This window comes from Hibiscus syriacus, unplaced genomic scaffold, assembly GCF_006381635.1.
Source record: "Hibiscus syriacus cultivar Baekdansim isolate YM2019G1 unplaced genomic scaffold, ASM638163v2 tig00110343_pilon, whole genome shotgun sequence".
Lineage (NCBI taxonomy): Eukaryota > Viridiplantae > Streptophyta > Magnoliopsida > Malvales > Malvaceae > Hibiscus > Hibiscus syriacus.
In genome coordinates this window covers 267,486-281,192 of record NW_024062694.1, presented here as the reverse complement: position 1 = coordinate 281,192, position 13,707 = coordinate 267,486, and the positions used below count along the sequence as shown (strand labels likewise).

Genomic DNA, 13,707 nt, shown 5'->3' with positions numbered 1-13,707 from the left:
GTAAAATAGAAATCTTATGAAAGTTCAGTTATCAAATTTGTAATTTACCCTTATTATTATTACGTGAAATCCGATATATCATGTTTAACATTAAACTATTCCACGTGAATGAGTTGTTAGTGATATAACGTTGGAGTGACAAAAAAAAGTTCAATCCATAAAGTTGAGTGAACAAATTGAAAATTTTGAAAGTACAATGAGTAAAATAGGAATCGTATGAAAGTTCAATTACCAAATTCATAATTTACCCTTATAATAAATATTTGTTTAAATGTTGAGTTTTTTGTTTTTCAAAGAATGTTTTATACGAGTAACATGTTTAGAATATTCGTTCAGAGAGAACTGTCGACTGTACGTTTTGGAACAACATTGGGCTGAGCAAAGAAAAATGGGTTTTGTACAATTGGGAACCTGAAAAGCCTACAATGCTCATACAGATCTCATTTTCAAGCACATAATATTACCAACAACAAACAGAAAAAGACAGCAACAATGCTCAATGTGGCATCACGATGTCCAATGTTAGGCAACCTTGGGTACTGATCAGGTGGGGGCATGACGCATTCATAACCATTGAAAAGTATCCTTCTAGGGTCTCCGAAGGTATAACAATATGTAATTTTGATTTTGGGTTGACATGTAATACATGGCTAATTTGTGCATTAATATTTTCAATTCACAAAGAAGTGGGTGAGCAAATGCTTTGATAACTAACTGATGAACTCATATTGGCTAAGTGGCACATAGTTGAAGATGAAAACTTGTACCACGCTTTTCAGGTTGGGGTGCAATGCCACCAAGTTCCACTCACTATAATTCTTCATGATATTCTGGTTGTGCACAGTTATCTTCACCCTCCAATAGCTTGTGTAACTTTGTTTCACGTGTCAATGGATCCATATCGGACACATATGTTCCGAGCACCTCACTAAAGACAGCGGCTCTGGGTTCTTATTTTTTATTTCCCGCAACAATGACGGTGTTTCTGTCATTGGAATTTATGAAGGCTTAGAACTAAGGTAGCGGAGTAGTGTTACCTTAGTTTAGGTTTTATCCATTTGACTTTATTCCTTCTCGTAGCCTGCTATCGTTGAATTTTGTGTATACTGCTCTTCATGTTTCCTCTTTTTAATTTTGGTCGGGTCTTACGTTTCTGTCTATATGCAGATATTTTTACGCAGGGATTTATTTGCAGGGATTACTTCCCATTACAGACGTGCATATGAAGATGCATATGAAGATTGTTCAACTACATATTTTATTTATTTATTTAAACATGCATTGCATTTTATCTTTATTTTTAATTTTTTGACTGCCAGAGGTCTTCCACGGAAGCTGCTCTCAACCTGGCGTTGGGGGACAACCTACTATCCTATCTCCCCTTACCCCATTGTATGAGAATAGGGTTTTGTTGTTGTATTTTTCTCCGGTAATCCTGGGTAGCTGCAACTGCACTTGGGACAGGGAACTATGGTACTATTGTAGAATGCAGATAATACACAGCACTTTGGAGTAGTTGATGCCAGAAACTGAGAGTACATACATGTCACATTCCATGTCCCTGCAACATACATGGTGAGTTTCAGTTCAATCCAAGAGAAAAAAACAGCGTTAAAAAATCGACGACCAGTATTTGAACCGTACATACCAAGAGCTTTTGTCCACCGACGACCATCCAAACTATACTTGCTCGGTGCAACCGGAACCACGTCCCCACATGTATAGCCTTGAACTCCGATGGTGAAATTTTCGGGCATATTGAAGCCGGCTTTGGTGTCTCCCAAGACACTCATCTCGAATACGGAACCATATTTAGAGGGGTCTTGGATCATGTAAGATAGGACAACTCCTTTGCAACAATTAGTGGTTTGCATGTTATATGGGTACCAGGTAAAAGGTCAACAATGGAAGGTTTTTTTTTCACAACAATGAGCAATTGACCACCTTTGAACTTGGAGCAGTTTCCTTGCTCGGTTGCCTCGGCTCCTAGCATGTTCCAAATTGCCTCATCACCTTTCCAATCCCACCCTAGTTTCCACCTTGGTTGTTCTATGTGGTGATATTTTTGGAAATTAAGTATAACAAAACGGGTTTTTAGCGGCCTTTTTTTAGTCATATATTGGCGTTTTTAAGTGTCGCTAAAAACCCTTATGGCACGAAAACAAACTTCGCAAAAAGCGCCGCTGAAACAAATGCCGCTAAAGGTTATACTTTTTAACGACAAAACAATGCCGCTATTTATCATTTCTTTAGTGGCATTTGTTCCCAAAAATGCTACAAAAGGTTAGGTCATTTAGCGGCATTTTTGGAACAACCGACACAAAAGGTTATGTCATTTAGTGTCGTTTTGGGAACAAACGCCGCAAAAGGTAAGTAATTTAGTGACATTTTTAAGTAAAACTCCGCAAAAGGTAGATAATTTAGTGACATTTTAAGGTAAAACGCCACAGTTGTGTAGTCCATTAGTGGTGTTTTTTATCTTAAAATGCCGCCAAATCAACATAATTTGCAAATATTATTTTTTGTTATTTATTACCCAAATTTAATATCATGTAGAAATATTCAGTAACAACAACCTTAAAATTTAATTACACTCGAATTAAGTAAAAATAGTTGAAAATCAAAGTTTACAAACATTTTCCTTATTTGATGAAGCATCGTTAAGTTTTTACATGCACAATCTGTGAGTCTCCATTTCACCAAATAAATCCCCTAACTCCAGGTCACCAAGAATATTCCTTGCACGCTTCAATGCTTCACTTGAAACAAATAACGACCTTTCACCTATATTATAAAACAAAAAAGATAGTTATCTGCAATATAAAAAAAGAGCCCAGTTCAATAATTTCAAGATCATCTTGGTAAATATAGTAAATGATTTTAGTAACCTATGCTATTTGGTTTTAAAAAGCAGAGAAACCATTATGGACAAAAGTTCAATTCCAACATATTCCATGGTTCTAATTCAGCTGCAAATTTTGTGATATAAAAATAAAAAAATAAATCATTAAAGCTAGTTTACAGTCAACATGCAAACACTTGTCTAAATTCTGCAATGTCCATTAAAGCTATTTATGGCTAAGTTTACAGTCAACATGCAAAACTTGTCCATAAACAGAAACAGACCATGAAAATAATTTGCTGGAAAGAAAGAAAAAAAAAACAAAAGCCTAAACTTGTGAGCGTTTACATTCCTACCAAGGATAGACTTTAAAGGCAATTATCTCTTCTTACATTAGTTTCATGGACAACCTCCTCCTCCGACCTTATATTTCCCCTTTTCAACTTTGTTAAAACTGCAAAAATTTACCATGTGCGAATGAAATACAACAATTCCTTCAATCCCTTGAACAAATGGTCGACTTATAAGCCTCAACAACCTAAAGGGACCAAGGTAACCCCAAAAAATTAAGCGCAGATTTAAGAAAATATAAATTTTTTACCAATTCTTGTACTTTGATTATCCCAGCTCTCTAATCAATTTCATCTTAAACAACCAAAGTTTCCATTTTCTTCACAAGTATCATCTTCAATGGTGCCAATTCAATGTTACCCCTTCTTTTTTCTCCACGGGAGAAGGGGACTTGACAATTTGTCCCTTACATACCATGTTGTTTAGACTAGGAGTGAATTTTTGGGATATGACTATTGTCCAAGAAAATATTTATTTTTAAAGTTTTTCATATGCTTAAAAGATCATACACAATAAAAGAAATTGACACTTATGGATTTTATAGATTGCATCTTAACCAGAATGATAACAAGAAGTAGGATAAAATTACATGTGCTTTCTTATTCTTTAAAGAAGTTAGACCCCAGATGGCAAAATGACATTTGTAACTCTAACAATGACCGAACCAAAACAGAAGCCGGTAAATGATACACGAAGCTCAACCCATGTCCCAAACCTATATATGATGCATATTCATATATATGCAAAGATATGATATTCTTAGGACCTTCTAAATACATGAAAAGTAAAAAAAAATGAAGATACCTTACATTAGACATATCTGTATACCACATTCATCCAAATCTTAATAACGGAGAATATAAACATAGAGCTTCAATACATAGGCCAAATATCCTCCCAAAAATTAGCTTTTGTTGTTACCCAAAGATCTCAAAGGAATGAATCAACTTCCTCCATTTTCTTTCACCTCAGAAAATAGTTACAAGGCAGTGAAACAAAAGCATGTAAACGTCACTCAAATGATAGGATTATCATGTATATACGCTTGGGAATGGGATGCCTTTAAGAATCAAATGAACAAATAGCTTGAATTTCACCTAAGAGAGAGCAAAATCAGGCAAGTACTTAGATCATACATCTTTGAGATTCCAAAATGAATTCGAATAACAGCAGATTCAGTTCATTGAGGTCATCACTGCTCAAAAGCATATAACATCTACACGATAAAAAGAAGGAATTTGAAAAGAGTAAGCAAAAGATCATACATTCTTCAATTTCTTCATCTTAGAAGGAGGCCATCGTTCCTTCTTCTTCAACTTTCTCTTGCGAACAAGTGGCTTCCTATGGAGCCTTATCTTCTTGGCCAGCTTCATCCTCAACTTCTGCTCCGCTAACTGTTGCATCTTAGTCTCTAAAGGAAGCTTGAATTTTCTCGAAAAAAACACCAGCAAACAGCAGCAAGATTTAAATTCATATCAGAATCCAATGAGTTTTTATGAAGCAAACATAAGATTCTTCTTAGGGTTTTTAGTAACATGGATGCCATGAGAAAAGATTAAAAGCGTACCTGGATTTTGAGCCTTGAGGAGCGACTGGCAGTGATGGTGGTGACTGGCGGGGCGACAGTATGCCGATTTGATGAGGATGCTCGTTGAGTATGGAGGAAGAAAGGTTTAGGAAGAAATAAATTGCGGCGTTTTAATAACAAACGCCACTAAGGTACGGATCTATTGCGGCGTTTTAATAACAAACACCATTAGGGTTCGCCTCTATTGCAGTGTTTTTATAATAAATGCCACTAAGGTACGACTCTATAGCGGCATTTTAGTGACAAACACCACTTAGGTTCGCCTTTATTGCGGCGTTTTTATAACAAATGCCATTGAGATACAGATCTATAGCGACGTTTTAGTGAAAACACCATTAAATTTGACATTCAGTGGCGTTTTTTTATAGAAACGCTGCTATATGTGAAATCTTACTGGCGTTTATCTTATAAACGCCGCGAAAAACACTGCTATAGACTCATTTTGTTGTATACCTTCACCTGCAAGTTAAGCAACAATTAAACATCTCAGTCTTTTTAAGTAGGAGGGTAAATGAACTCTTCATTTGATAAACTAATGAACATGAACGAGGTTGTGTTCGGTTCATTTATGTTCACGAACAAAATTGTTTGAAAGCTCGTTTATAAACTTCTTTATAAACTTGTTTACTTGTTTCTCATTTTTCTCTTCTTTTCCTTTTTTATATTTTAAATATATTTAAAAGTAAAAATTAAATTAAACACAAGGTGAATTTTAGAGTTCAAACCGTGAAGATTAAAGACTTTAAGGATTAGTGGTGTAATTTCATAATTTTTGAACATATAAACGAACATGTTTATAAACGATAAACGAACCGAACACCTTAAAATATAAACAAAGAAATATGAACACAATATTGTAAATTTAAATAAAGAAGAACCAAACATGAAAGCTTAAAAAACAAACACACAGTAGTTAACAGGAACACAATCTTGTTTTCGTCCATACCATTATACATAAGTTGTGGATTCAATCCCTAAACTCTAATGGAACTATTTTTAATCTCTATATTGTTTGTAAACGATCAAAGTTACCTCCATTTATACGTTTATACGTTTACTAATTTTATAGCAAACGTGAAAGGAGAAGCTACGGGTACTATCTTCAGTTATAATTTTTTGTTTGTTCTGATCTTATGTTTCTGACAAGCAAGAAACATGGTTCTCCTCTTCACAAAGACGAAATTACCCCTAAAAAGGATGACGTGGAAGACAACAATTGGTTAGACAACCCCTACTGCCCGTGGACCCTATTGCCCCTGGAAACACAAGCCAAGAGACAAACAAATGGACATTCTTTACAACACAAAAAGAAGAGAAGCCTATGCACAGCGAACAAAATACCATGCATAAACAGTTGTTTCAAACATAAAAAAGATCTGATTTTTTTTTCATTCACAGTTTCTTTATAAACCCAGAAGTGAAAAAAGAAGAAGAAACTCACATAATTGTAGCCTGTATTTGATATCAAAAGATCCCATTTGAGTGTTATGTTTCATTCACAGGTTATTCCTTCCAACAAAATCCTGCCATTTCATTTCTGCTTTCGGATTATGTTAATAAATAATTAAAAATATTTCAAAGCATATTTTATATGAAAAATACCAAATTAAATTAAAAAAAAATCAAGGCCAGCTTAATTCGGAACATGGATAGCTGAAGCAACTGATGGATCTTTAGTTAAGCACTTGTATTGTTTCAAAGCAAATATAAAAGACAAAGGCCATGCATGAGCCCTTGTTGGCAAATCTGGTACATGCATGCAGATATTCAATCCTGTGAAGCCATGATTTATCTGTCCGATAAACTTGAGTGGAATACCAATGAGGATTGTGCCGTCGGTAGGGATGCTGATAAATTGAATTTAATTGAATAAAGTTGTGTTCATATTCATGTTTATGTTCGTTTGTTTATTTTTAAAGGTTTTTATATTCGGTTCATGTTCGTTTTAATTTTTAATATCATGTTCATGTTTGTTTATTTTTGAAGCTGTTTGTGTTCGTTTAATGTTCACGAATATATTCGTTTTTATATTTATTTAGCGTTCGTGAATATATTTAGTTGTATATTCAAGAATAGCAAAATTATGCCACTAATACTTTAGCTCTTTAGGCTTCACGGTTTAACTTCAAAGTTCACCATGTGTTCAATTTAATCTCTATCTTCATTAATATTTAAAATGTGAAAAATTAAAGGAAAATGGGAATCGAGTAAATGAGTTTATAAACGTGTCGATAAACGAGCTTATAAACAAACCAATAAACAAGCTTTTCGTGAACATCAACGAATCAAATATATCTTTGTTCGAGATAATTTGTTTATTAAATGAACATAAATTTTTTCCTCGTACTCATTTATTTGATTGAACAAACGAACAAAAACGAATGGTTCACGAATAATTCATCGAATGTTCTATTAATTTACACACCCTTACGGTGGACATAGAGAGGCAACAATGACTGGGTGAATGGGCGACGACGACACTGGAGCATAGGTGTTGGGGAAGATCAAAACCTGAGAAAAGGATTTTATGTTAGGATTTTTAAATATTAAAGATTTATTGAATTGTTTTGAATTATCAATTTAATGAAATATTTAAATTTTAAAGACTAAAGTTGTTATTGTAGTATACTAAATTATTACTTTTCTTCAATCAATCAACAAATATAGTAACGTCAGATTAACGGTTAATTCGATTAAATATTATTTTTTTAATCACACTAGATTCATTAAATTATCAATACTTAATAAATTTGTAACACAAATAAAAAAATATACATATTATATTTAAATTAATCTAATTATAATTTTTTTGGTTAATTCGGTTAACCGACCGAAATAACCGAACTTTGTTCGGTTCAGTTAATATTTTCAAAGAAAAGTTTGGTTCGATTAACGGTTAAAGAAAAAAAATTCGATTAATTTGGTTAATGTTAATTCGGTTCAGTCAATGGCCAATTAACTGTTTGAACACCCCTAAATCGCAAGTCTAATATAGAAATGCAAATCAATAACTAAAAGCAGGGTCACATTTTCTGCAGCAAACTCAGAAATCAAACGTTAAAGCAATATACAAGAAGAATACAGCATGAAAGAACAAGAAGAATTCAAAAGAAGTGAAGGAAAAAATTCAATTTCAAACCAATCAAACAGACCATAAAAATCATGTCTAAGTACCCGGTTCAAAGTCGACTACATTGGATAAATTTATTTACAAACATAGCCAAGCCAGAAAATTTTTGAATCCATTATCTTAAGCAGCTAAACGTCCCCGTAAAGCTTATCGACATAACCATTTTTATATAAAAACAATTAAATATTATTTTAAAAACAGTTATGATTTTTATTTTGAAAAATTGGTGATTTGGAATTAAATTAAATAGGAGTCGCCATCGACCTTTGGATTAAATAGGTCGAATACCCAAAAATGTCTTTTAAAACAATTTTAAGAAAAAAATCATTTTTAAGACTGAAGTGGTATGCTTTTACCAAAGATTCAATTAAAACAGGTTCGGAAGTCAGTTACGTGTGGGGAAGGATAAACACCCTCACAGCGCCCAAAATTGGTACTGTGTCGCTTACACGTTGTCGTAACTGGTGAAAATTATAAATCGAACATAAAGTTAAAATATGATCTATTTATTGAGTTTAATTAATTTGCTTCAAATTAAATATTAGGGAAAACTCTAAATCTAGAAAAGAAATCTCGAGATTAACAATCCTCCATCGGGAAAACTATTTCGACTATTCCTTATCTGTAAAAAAAATATTCCCTTTTCGATAAAACGCTAATCGAATATAAATTAAAAATTGACATTTTGCTTAAAATAAACAAATTACTATTTAAAGAAGCATGCATTGTGTTGTTCGATTTAAAATACGAAATGAATTAATTAGTAAAATAAATTGATTTATTTAAAGTTCACATTTTATTAAAATGCCGTATCGGATCGCATCACTTCGACCAAGTGAAGCTTTCCACGCTCATTCTACAAATTCGCATTCTCGAAGCTATTCAAATAATATTAACAAATAAATAAAAACCATGGAAACAAACATGAATGAAAAAATGTGAAATAAAGCAAATACAATAAATAGAACCAATAATATATATATATACAAATAATCACATAACATGTACAATATTCATACATAAATAACTAAACTAAAACTAAGTTAACATTACAAACCAAAATACAAACCAAATAAGCACTTTCAGGGACCAAAATGACATTTAACCAAGCTTGAAGGGCTAAAATAGCTAAAACAGAAATTAAAAGGAATAAATAGTAATTACAAGATAAAACAGAGCCTAAATTGCAAATATTAAATAATACAAGGACTAAAATGAAAATAAACCCTAAGTATCATTAAGGACTAAAATGAAATACACAGAAACATACAGGGGCAAAACAATAATTAAACCCAAGAAGAAACCTTTCAGTTTCTTCGACTCCAACAGCCATGCAAGGCGTTTTTCACACCAAGGTAAATATTTTCTCTCTTTTTTCTCCTCTTACTCTTTCTTTTCTTTTTGTTTTTGGTATGAATCTCTCTAGATTTTTTTAACCCGAATGGTCCCCCCTCTGATTTTTCTCTCCATTCTTTTTATATAAATACATGCGTCCTTCGTGGATATGAGTGTTGTTGCCCTTGTATTACCGAGAAAATAGGGTATGAATGCCCTATTTTAGCTTGAGGTACAACCCCCGATTGCCTCGAGATTTCCTTGGATATTTGCTTTTGATTTTTTTCTAATTTTTTTCACCGTTTTTACTGTGGAAGGACTGATGGATGACCCTTCAATCACTGTGGATGCAGACTTGAGAATGGCGGTGGCTCGGTGGCTCTTCAATGGCTCACACGGTGATGGGAATCCAGCTTGAGCAGTGGCTGGGAATTGAGCTTTAGTTTAGGGTTTAAAACCCTAATTGGCCATTGATCTGGACCGTTGGATGGGTCTAAATCAGACGGTCTTGATGGTGCGGCGCTGATGATTAGGGTAAACCCTAATCTTTATTTGGGTCACTGAGCGGGCCTGGAATTAGGCATGTTCCGGTCAGGCCTGATCACTTGTAAATGGGTCACATGTTTTTGTAATTTGGGCTTGTAATTGGGTCACAGGTTGGCCTGCAAATATGTAATAATAAAATTAATAATAATATTAATTAATAATAATAATAATAAAAAAGAACCGGACAAAAACGGGTGTCTACAGCTGCCCCTCTTTGTACATTCTTGTGTTAACAAGAATAGGGCAAAGACGACAAGACAACACGTTTTTTGTCTGGTTCTCTCCTTTTTAAGCTTAGAAATTGGATAATGTTGGTTGTTGAGGATGACACTGCTCATACGTGATGAAGAGTTCGGGTCATCTAAGGGTGACACGGTTCCTATGTGATGAGGAAATCTGGTCGAGGGATGACACTGCTCATACGTGATGAAGAGTTCTTGGCCATATTTAGGAAGGGTGATAACTCGGTTCCTACGCGATGAGGACGGCTGGTTATCTAGGGATGACACGGCTCCTACGCGATGAGGAGATCTGGTCGGGGGATGACACGACTCATACGTGATGAAGAGTTCTGGCCATATTTAGGAAGGGCGATAACACGATTTCTATGTGATGAGGACGTCTGGTTATCTAGGGGTGACACGGCTCCTACGTGATGAAGAGATCTGGTCAGGAGATGACACGACTCATACGTGATGAAGAGTTCTGGCCATCTCTAGGGATAATGATTTCAAAAGAAACCGACTCAAAGATGATGTTTCAAAAGAAACAGACTCAAAGATTGTAAATTTTGTTTCCAAAGAAACAGACTCAAGGATTTTTCTCAAAAGAAACAATCTCAAAGGTTGGTTTTTTCATTAAACATTGTCTCAAGTGACAAAATTTGTTCTTAAAGAAATAGATTCACAGATGATTTTGTTAAGAGACACAATCTCAAAGATTTTTCAAAAGGAATAGACTCAAAGATTTTTCTCAAGAAAAACTGTCTCAAGAGAGACAAAACTTTGTTTCAAAAGAAACAAACTCAAAGATTTTTTCAAAAGAAATGACTCAAAGATTTTTTCACAAAATTGTCTTAAGAGAAACAAAACTTTGGTTCAAAAGAAACAGACTCAAAGAATTTTGTTCAAAAGAAACAACTCAAAGGTTTTTATTTCAAAAGAAACAACTCACAGACTTTTGTTTCAAGAGAAACAAACTCAAAGATAGGTTTTGTTTTAAGGGAAGCAATCTCAAAGATGTTTGTTTTAAGAGAAATTGTCTTAAAAGTGACAAACCTTTTTTTTTCATAAAAACAGACTTAAAGATTTTTCTTCAAAAGGAACAGTCTTAAAAGAGACAAAATTTTGTTTCCAAAGAAACATACTCAAAGATTCTTTCAAAAGAAATTTTCTCAAAAGAGACAAAATTTTGTTATCAAAGAAACATACTCAAATATTTTTTTCAATAAAATCTGTCTCAAGAAAGACAGTTTTATTTCAAAAGAAATAGACTCAAAGATCCTTTGTTTTAAAAGAAACGACTCAAAGATGATGTTTGTTTCGAGTGAAACAAATTCATAATTTGGAAAATTGTCTCAAGTGAGACAACATTTGTTTTTAGAGAAATTGTCTCAAATGAGACAAAAATTGTTTTTGAGAAAACGATCTCAAGTGAGATCAACTTTGTTTAATGTGAAACAAATTCAAAATTTGTATTCTCAAAGGAAAAATGCCTCAAATGAGACGAAATTTATTTTGAAAGAAATAACAATCTCAAATGAGATTAATTTTTGCTTCAAGTGAATCAAATTCGAAATTTGTATGTCAAAGGAAAGAAATGTCTCAAGCAAGACGGAGTTTGTTTTTTTAAGAAAGCGATCTCAAATGAGATCAACTTTGTTTAATGTGAAACAAATTCAAAATTTGTATTCTCAAAAGAAAAATGCCTCAAATGAGACGAAATTTATTTTGAAAGAAATAACAATCTCAAATGAGATTAATTTTTGTTTCAAGTGAATCAAATTCGAAATTTGTATGTCAAAGGAAAAAAATGTCTCAAGCAAGATGAAACTTGTTTTCGAATGAAACTGTCTCAAATGAGACAAAATTTTATTTCAAAAGAAACAAAATCAAAGATTTTCCAAAAGAAATTGTCTCAAGAGAGACAAAAAATTTGTTTTAAACTTCTCAAAATTTGTGCAAAAAAATATCTCAAGCGAGACAGAATTTGTTTTCGAATGAAAAACACCCTCAAAGGTGATAGAACGTCTGCTTGTTTCTGCATGTTGAGGAAATCTCTTGATTGTTAACTTCAGGAAGTCAAATAATTGCTTTTTCAAGTTAGAGACATTTGGTCATTTCCGAGCTTTTATTTCCTGAAAGATCAAAATGATTTATTTATGGATGACTAACCTTTAATGTTATGATGGATGTCAAGATGAAATTCATTTGATTTGTCCTCAAGTGAGGCGAAAAATGTTTTTAATACACGTGATGATAAATGTTTGATGCAAATTTTATGTATCATGTATGTATGTGTATGCATGTATGTCTTTCTCGATCTGGAAGGAGAGTGGTTGCAAGAGCAGTCTTCACTCTATAATTGATTCAGTTTGTCTGCATTTCCACTATGGTGTACTCTTGCAAACCTCAACCTGAGACAATTTATTTTCATTGCCTCATCAAAATTTACCCCATAAATTTGTCTTTTCTTGCCCCAGCTTCAATCTTGAACTTCAGAGAAATCTTCGTTGAATTCTAAGATATGCCTCCAATATTCGATGTTGAATCTCCAAAGATGCCCCAACATTTAATGTTTCTTTCTTCAGCACTGATTCTAAGCATGAGCTTTATGTCTGAGAGCCACATGTCAACTATCAAGATCCACTCCACAAATTGTCTTGTTTGAAAAATGTTTTTCTTCTTTTATTTTCAAAAGTATGAAAATATCAATTAAAAGAGTTTTGAAAAAATATTTAATCAAAATATTACCCCTTTTGAGGTTTTATAATTGACAGATCATAAAACAAAAGTTCATTGGATATCAAAGAATTAATTACACTGTCAATCCTTCAATAAATTATAGTTATTTGACAAGTGTCAAGATTATTGCTATTTTTGAGAAATGGTTAAGTAAGAAAAGGATAAAAAAGTCTCAGGTTTTTGTCTTTGGTCAAAGGTATGGTGTTCTCATATATTTCATGTTCACTGGTATGATGGAGTAGCTTCTATACTCATTTATTGGAAGTATTCTCCGACTCCCAGCTCTCATGATCTTATTTTGGTTTTACGATGCCTTATCAAGGGATTTGTGCGATCGCCTCCTATGCAACAGTTGCACTGTCTTCATATTCGAGCCGCCTTTTCAGGTTTTCAACTCGAATCCTCCTTTGGTTTCAAGACGTTACTCAGAATTTACGTCTTGAACCCCCATTTATTATTTTTTATCCATCATGCATTAAAGATTTTAGAAAACCTTTTGAAAATAAAAGATTAATCCTGATGGGCGGGATGAAATCTGAAGATAGTCTCTTATGTTTAGAAATCCATGTATGATTAGAAGAGACTTTTTAGGCACGTACTGTAGGCCATGGTTCATGGTTATGAAAGAAAGTAATAAACATGCCCAAATAAGTGTTTCAGGGTAATTGAACCAAGGATCAATTCATTCTGACGCCTTCAATATGATTTTGCTCGATTTGGATCTGCTCGTATGAGTTCTTTATTTTATCTTGATGTTCCATGATCTTCGAGTGAAGTGATTCTGGAGTGATTGTGCTTGATCAATCTCACGGTTTGAAGCTGGATGCATCATTTTGTCGAGGGACTCATTATCTATGCTCTGTCATCTTTTTCTTTTGTTCTTTTTCTCTTTGCTCTTTGTATTTCTTTGTTTCTTTTCTCTTTGTTTTGATTTGATCTTTTCACTTGACAT

At 33.4% G+C, this 13,707-nt stretch overlaps 1 pseudogene; it reads right to left on the bottom strand.

Annotated features, from left to right (window-relative positions):
• Positions 1-444: 444 nt before the first annotated feature.
• LOC120120655 lies at positions 445-2,116 on the bottom strand (annotated as a pseudogene).
• Positions 2,117-13,707: the final 11,591 nt, after the last annotated feature.